The following is a 7,675-nucleotide window of genomic DNA, read 5'->3' on the forward strand; positions in this document are numbered from 1 at the left end:
CGTTTCCTCCCTGGTTCAGTTTCGGACAGTGTCTTTTGAAGTGATCCGTGCTGCCGCATTCATAGCAAGCACGGCTGGTGGTCACCATTTGGTTTCCTTGCGGGTTTTGTTGTCGGGCTGGTTGGGTCTTAAATGGCTGCGCACGGATAGGTTGCGGTTGTCGGTTCAGGTTGTTCAGGTTTGTCCTACAACTTGGTGCGTAGTGCCCAATCCTGCCACACCGGTGGCACACCACCTCTTTGCACACGCCACCATGGTGGTAACCGCATTTCCCACACCTAGGAAACGTTCCCTTCTGCGGTTCTTGTCTTCCGCCTGAACTAGTCATGGCGTAGTTTTGGGCAGTGGGCCTAGCACGTTTATTTTGCTGCTTTTCCTGGATCCTATGGTCATGTGTACCCCGCTTTCCCCCAGCGTATTCTCCTGCCACCTTCAGTGAACCGCTCCTTACGAAATCATATGTGACGATACCAGCCTGCGTCACCGCACCCTCATACGTCTGGTGTCCCCCAGAATTGACTATACTCCTTACAACGGGAGTTAGCCCCCAAATATAACGCTCAACCCTCTTCGACTCTGGGATGACCAGCCATGGCACTAATCGCGACAAGTCATTAAACCGGTTCGTATAACCCAAATGGTCTGCCCCCTGCATCTCCAGGTTCCACAATTCATTTTCTAGTTTCTGCAATTCGTTTTTCAGGCAGAAATGCCCCAGTACAAGAGCCTTAAGCTCTGTCCAGGTCATGCGGTTTGTCGCCGCCTGACCCCGGGTCTGCACTATTGTGTTCCACCATGTCAAGGCATGGTCCGTGAATGTGCAGGTGGCGTACTTTACAACACAGTCCTCGGGGCAGTTGCTGATGTTCACAACTGATTCTATTTTCTCGATCCACTTAACCAACCCATTTGGTCCTTCAGACCCGCTAAACTCAAGAGGTTTGCACAACATAAAGTCTTTGATCGAACATCCCCTGGATGCATGAATCGGTTCAGTACGGTTCGTCTCTACAGTTGGTATAGGGCCATTACTGTCCGTAACGACCACTCTAGGCGGTGCGTCATTACTCGGAATCGTGTTATCATTCTGTGGAGGATTAACATTTTGTTCCCCGTCATTATTGGTGGTCGTTTGATTGCTCGGAGGGGTTGGATTGGTCGAATTATTAATACTGGCGGCGATGCGCGATACTATATCCGGTATCGCCGCCTCCAACTGTTGAGCAATCAAACGGCTCACATCTACTTCCGACATTTGAGCTGATCGTTTTGGTGCCATTCTACACATCATCAGAAAATACATATAATTAATACAAGTTTCAATCATAAAACACAACAAACATTCCATTCATTATCAAACATTAGTACATATTACATCCATGTCAGTTCACATACTTTTCCTGTCATCATTACATAAGTTAAGTTTTCCTACATGGGGCCTATGTCGGCATCATCTCGACATAACCCACAATGGGTCAGTGCTTGAATGATACCCAAAAGTATCTATAACGATATACCCCAAAAGAGACCCCCCTAAGGGCCAATGGTTGTATTATAACTACCCAAGATTCACTCTATGTTAGCATCACCACTAACTGCTTACACAGAGTATCAAAAAGCGGTTCCTGTTTACTCCCATCCTAACACAACTAAACACGGTGGTATACCAACCCCACCAAAACAGCCACCAACACCACCATCACAGCCAGCATAACCCGGATCCGCGTCTCCATCCGGCCGATCATCCACTGGGAGTATGAGCACTCCCTCTTCAACTGCGAAATCGCATACTGGTGGTCCAGTATGCAGTCCCCCAAGTACATCCGCCTCTGTACTCCCACTGTCAAGGCGGCGGAGTGCTCATTCACCTGCTCGGTGAGCACTCGCAGCCATGTCGCCGCATCCCTTTCCTGCCTAGGGAGGCCCCACACGGGTGGAGTCACAGGCTTGGGCTGGGAGCGGGAGGACTCGCCCATGCGGGTAGCAGGTCTGGGTGGGGGCGAGGTAGGTGGGACATGTGGGACACTGATTCGCGCCGTGAGGCGGGGTCCGAATCCGGGCGGGACAGGGATGGCCTGTGGTGCGGGCGGGGTAGGGGATCTGGTAATCCTGACTGGGGAGGACTGGCCAGAGCTCCTACGACTAGCCTCGCTAGGCTCAGAGCTGGATGATACGCGTATGCTCCCAGAGTTCCCGGAGCTGACTTCCTCCGGGTCCTCCTCCATCGACAAACTAGGAGTTCTCGACATTCTTTCCTGCACACAAGTTAACAAACATGTAGTTCTTTCCATAGTGTAAATCAAAATCAAATTAATATGCACTTACTTATACAACTTGTCCACATAACTATATTATCATATATTTGCACATATGTTGCCAATTTTACCTATTAAAGTCCCCCGTGACTTCCCCTGAATTCCCTCTTGCGGACAAGTCTGTTATTATGTTCCGGACCATAATAACTCACTTGTCCATCCAAGTTCATCCAGACCATGTCACAATAAATTATTAGTTGATATTCAGATCCTATAACACTTGAGCTACTGGTTATATTTTAGGTATCTTTTAAAGACATCCTAATTCTTTATAACCAATGGCTCTGATACCAAGTTCTGTAACACCCCGTAACCACAGCGGAAACGTAAACGGGATGCAACAGACACATCTGATATCAACAGCATTGCTTATAAAGAAAACACCACTACAATAATTTAAACGTATTACATTGTTCCGAGTTTCGTTACCGACTAGGCGTTATCACATAAGTTTTACCAATAGTATGTTAACATGTTTAATACAAAATATAGACCCTTAAGCTTCTACAAAATAGCACACATCATCAAGCACGTATCACTCATTCCAATTTGGGTGTACCTAGAAAGCATGTAAAGAAAACGGGTCAACTACGAATAGTTGGTGAGTTTCACTAATTTAAATAAATCATGACAAATCATTATAATAATCATAAATCAATGATGTAATTATGCTGAGCCTACAAGTGAAAACTCTGTTAACCCAGAAACACATTTAATAACCTCTGGGGACACTGTTAACCCAGAAACACATTTAATAACCTCTGGGGACACTGTTAACCCATAAATACATTTAATAGCCTCTGGGGACACTGTTAACCCAGAAATACATTTAATAACCTCTGGGGACACTGTTAACCCAGAACACTGTTTCGGGCCTTACAATATTAGCAACTCAGACAATTACCATCATAATACATTACCGTACGATTCCCGTACAATAAACATTATATAAATACATTCATTTCCATGCGATCGGCATGTACTTAAACACTTTGATAAAAACATGCCTTCCGCCCCGGGAAAATATTTAAAACATATCAATAAAAAGGGGCTCGTGAAACTCACCTTTTTGTGAGCAAAGATGTAATACTGTGCACAGCTACCGGTCCGGATCTGTAATACGATCCCTAAGTCGTTACTACACAATTTCTATTAATATAACTTAAATTCGTGTTAACCGGTACGTCTGGGGACACTGTTAACCCAGTACCGTACACGATCCGGGGACAATGTTAACCCCGAAACACTTCTCAGGACTTAGATTGTGATATCACTTAGAGTTCTTTAGTCAAAATTACCATTAGTTTGTTTTCTCGTTTTGCGTGCCTAGCACGGTTAACCGTCTTTATGTTTTCAAAAAATGAGTTTGGTCACATACGACCCGAAAATAGTTATTACTGATATTTTAATTAAAGTGGTGAAATTAGAGCTCGGTTTAGACACCCCGTTTGGCCGCGGGGCCCGTTTCCATCTTTAGTATACCGGAAACTGCTAAATCGGGTAAAATTACCCAAATCATCCGAACTACTTTCGGATGATTTATTTTTACATGATTAACTTAGTTTCATGAAAATAGTCCATTTTTAGGGTTTTTATACACCAGTCAGCTCGCTTAGGCGAACTTTGCCGGTTTACGCGTTTTAAGCTTTAAAAGTTTGTTTTTATGTTCTGTTTAGCACAAATAATTATCCGTTTAGTCTCGGATCTTGAAATTTTGCACAAATCAGTTTTTGACAGTAAGGAATTTTATAAAAATATTTCCAGAATTAATTTTTATATTTAACATTTATTTATCTATTTTAAAACGTCATTTAAACACCAAATATGTCGAAAATAACAAACGACCTTAGAAAAATCCCAATTTTTTCTGGGATGACTCCTGCCATCCACATAGTTCCCAGTAATTTTTACAGAACCAAAAACTCATTTTTCATGTCATTTTCACCAAAACCGAGCTAGAAAACCCTAGATCTCGTTTTACCGAAAAGCCTACTTAGACTTCTCCAATGGACCTGAAATTTTGTGTGTGACTTTTATATGTTATAAAAAGCTTATCTGAATGTTTCCAGAATTTTTCATGATGTTTAGCTATTTTTCACCATTTTTAGCCAAAACCGAGCATTAAATTCACCAAATATTCATCCTTTATCCAAAATTACCAAAATTTCACAGATCTCATATTTTCATGTGTAGATCATCTCTGTGAAATTTCATGACCCAACTCTAAGTCTACCACAATCTGTCTAAATCACACAAATCATACGAAAAACCGAACTACCTTGTGTTTCTAGCTTTAGATCGCAAAGATCTTGCTTTCTAGCCTTTGCTAGCAACTAGATATAACACCTACAAGCACAATAACACCACACCAAGCAAGTTATACCCACAATCAAGCCATTCCTTTCATGGTTTCGGTTAAGACATCAAAACAAAGATTTTAACCGTAAAAGTTCGTTTTTAACTCTTTTAACTCCTTTCTTGGACCAAGATCCCTTGTATAACTTGTATACATCCCTTGATCATGCAAGAATCGGTTTCATCTCGGGTTTTCACCCATTTTTCACTTGAAACCTCATTTTCTCAAGATTTTGGAATTAAAAACCAAGATTAAACCATAATAACATGTTTATACCTTATGATTCTTGCTTAAAAACTTGGGTTTTTGGATGAATGTTGAAGAATGTTGAGAGAAATGTGGAGTTGAAGTGTTAAAAAAAGAAAATGATATGTGTGTGTGCACCATATGGACCGATCGGTCCTTGTATGGTGTGGGGTGGGGCCCACATCTCAAACCTTGGCCACACATTTGGATTGTGTAATCCGGATAATGTTGTGGATAATCTGGTTCAGTTCGTTTTTCGGTTAAACACATAATTCGGCTTAAAACGAGGCTAAAACGGTCGTTTTTTGGCTTAAAAATAAAATTTATATAAAACCGATTTAAAAACTTTAAAAACTTAAACCATGACATTTATTGACTCAACACATCATATTGTCGGTCATTGTGCATCTTTTTCGGCTTGATCGATCTTCTCTTGCTTGGTTTGTTGTTAAAGGTTTCGTTTATCGTACCGACGTACCAATAAATCGAAATCCTTTTTCTGTGCTATAATTCACTTATCCCGTAGCCTTAATACTTCGTAAACCTTACTAAACATCATATATTTCGTCTATAATGTAATCCCCGATTCGATCGGGTTTCAATAATCGTTCATCGGTTAATCGTAATTCCAATACGACTAGCTGTACATTCGAGTATAATTCATACTTGTGAATCTTATATACTCGTATAAACACATTATAATTTATATATTCAGTATTAAATAACACATAAATGGTATATTCCGGCTAGGGTATACCTGAATTTTCCGGAATCGTTACATTCTCCCCCCGTTATAAAAATTTCGTCCTCGAAATTTTACGCGTCAACTACTTCCTTTTGAGGAAATAGGTGGGGGTATTTCTTCCGAAATTCGTCCTTTCGTTCCCATGTATATTCTGGGCCTCGTTGCGAGTTCCATCTAACTTTGACCAACGAGATCTTATTGTGTCTAAGTTGCTTGATTTTCCCGTCCACTATTTCTATGGGTTCCTCTACGAAATTAAGCTTATCGTTTAATTGGACACCCTCTAGTGGTAACACCGATGTCTCATCCGACAGACACCTTTTCAAGTTCGACACGTGAAACACGTTGTGAACTGCACTTAATTCATCAGGCAGCTCTAATCGGTATGCTACAGGACCGATTTTTGCAGTAATGTCGAATGGTCCAATGTATCTAGGGGCTAACTTCCCCGCCTTTCCAAATCTGACTACTCCTTTCCAAGGGGATACTTTCAAATACACTTTATCACCTTTCTCAAATGATAACGGTTTTCTACGGGTATCGGCATAACTCTTCTGCCGATCCCGTGCGGCCTTCAGATTGTTCTTAATTTCAAGGATTTTGCTGGTCGTTTCCTGGACCAGATCTGATCTAATAACCTGTGTGTCGCCCACTTCAGTCCAGCAGAGTGGTAATCGGTACTTCCGTCCATACAATGCTTCGTAAGGTGCTGCCTTTATACTGCTATGGTAACTGTTATTATAGGAAAATTCAACGAGGGGGAGATGTTGATCCCAATTTCCCTTAAAATCCAGTACGCATGCACGAAGCAAATCCTCCAGGGTTTGAATGGTCCTCTCAGACTGACCGTCGGTCTGAGGGTGGTAAGCTGTGCTTAGATCGATACGCGTTCCCAGCGCTTCTTGTACAGCTTGCCAAAGATTGGAGTTGAAATGGCTATCTCGATCGGAGATGATTGAGATGGGTATCCCATGAAGAGACACAATTTCATTTATATAAATCTGCGCAAGTCTTTCGGTGTTATAATTATTTCTAATCGGAATAAAATGTGCCGACTTGGTTAGTCGATCCACGATTACTCAAATTGCATCGTGTCCACGGGACGTCTTAGGGAGATGTGTCACAAAATCCATCGTGATTTACTCCCATTTCCATTCGGGAATTTCCGGTTGTTGTAACATCCCCGAGGGTTTCTGGTGCTCCGCCTTAACCCTCGCACACGTCGTACACTTGCCAACGTATGTGGCTATATCCTTTTTCATACCCGGCCACCAGTAGAACTCCTTCACATCCTTGTACATCTTATCCGATCCCGGATGTATGGAATATTTCGATTTATGCGCTTCGTCCATGATTAGTTCTCGAAGGTCATGGAGGGTCGAGATCCAAATCCGATTTTTGAAATAGAGAATTTCGTCCACGCGCTGTTCGAAATTCTTCTCGTTACCGTAAAGTCCCTCTTTTTCCAATTGTTCATCTTTCAACGCTTCGCGTTGAGCGACTCGAACCAGGTCCGAAAGGTTCGACTGGACTATCATTTCCAGTGCTCGCACTCGCAATGGCTTAACCCGATCCTTCCTACTCAAGGCATTGGCTACGACGTTAGCCTTGCCGGGGTGATAACGGATGTCACAGTCATAGTCGCTTAACAACTCGACCCATCTTCGTTGCCTCATATTCAGTTCTTTCTGATCGAATATGTGTTGCAAACTTTTATGATCGGTGAAGATGGTGCACTTTGTACCGTAGAGATAATGTCTCCAGATTTTCAGTGCGAAGATAACTGCTCCCAGTTCTAAGTCATGAGTAGTGTAATTTTTCTCGTGTATTTTTAACTGTCGAGAAGCATAGGCTATAACCTTATTATTTTGCATCAACACGCATCCTAACCCTCTCCGGGATGCGTCACAATACACGACAAAGCCATCGTCTCCGTCGGGGAGACTTAAGATCGGAGCTTGGCACAATCTTTGTTTTAGCGTTTGAAACGCCGTTTCCTGCTCTTCACCCCAT

The sequence above is a fragment of the Bidens hawaiensis genome, unplaced genomic scaffold (genome assembly GCF_021521415.1).
Source record: "Bidens hawaiensis isolate Kalapana, Puna unplaced genomic scaffold, B.hawaiensis_p1.1 tig00004151_1, whole genome shotgun sequence".
NCBI lineage: Eukaryota > Viridiplantae > Streptophyta > Magnoliopsida > Asterales > Asteraceae > Bidens > Bidens hawaiensis.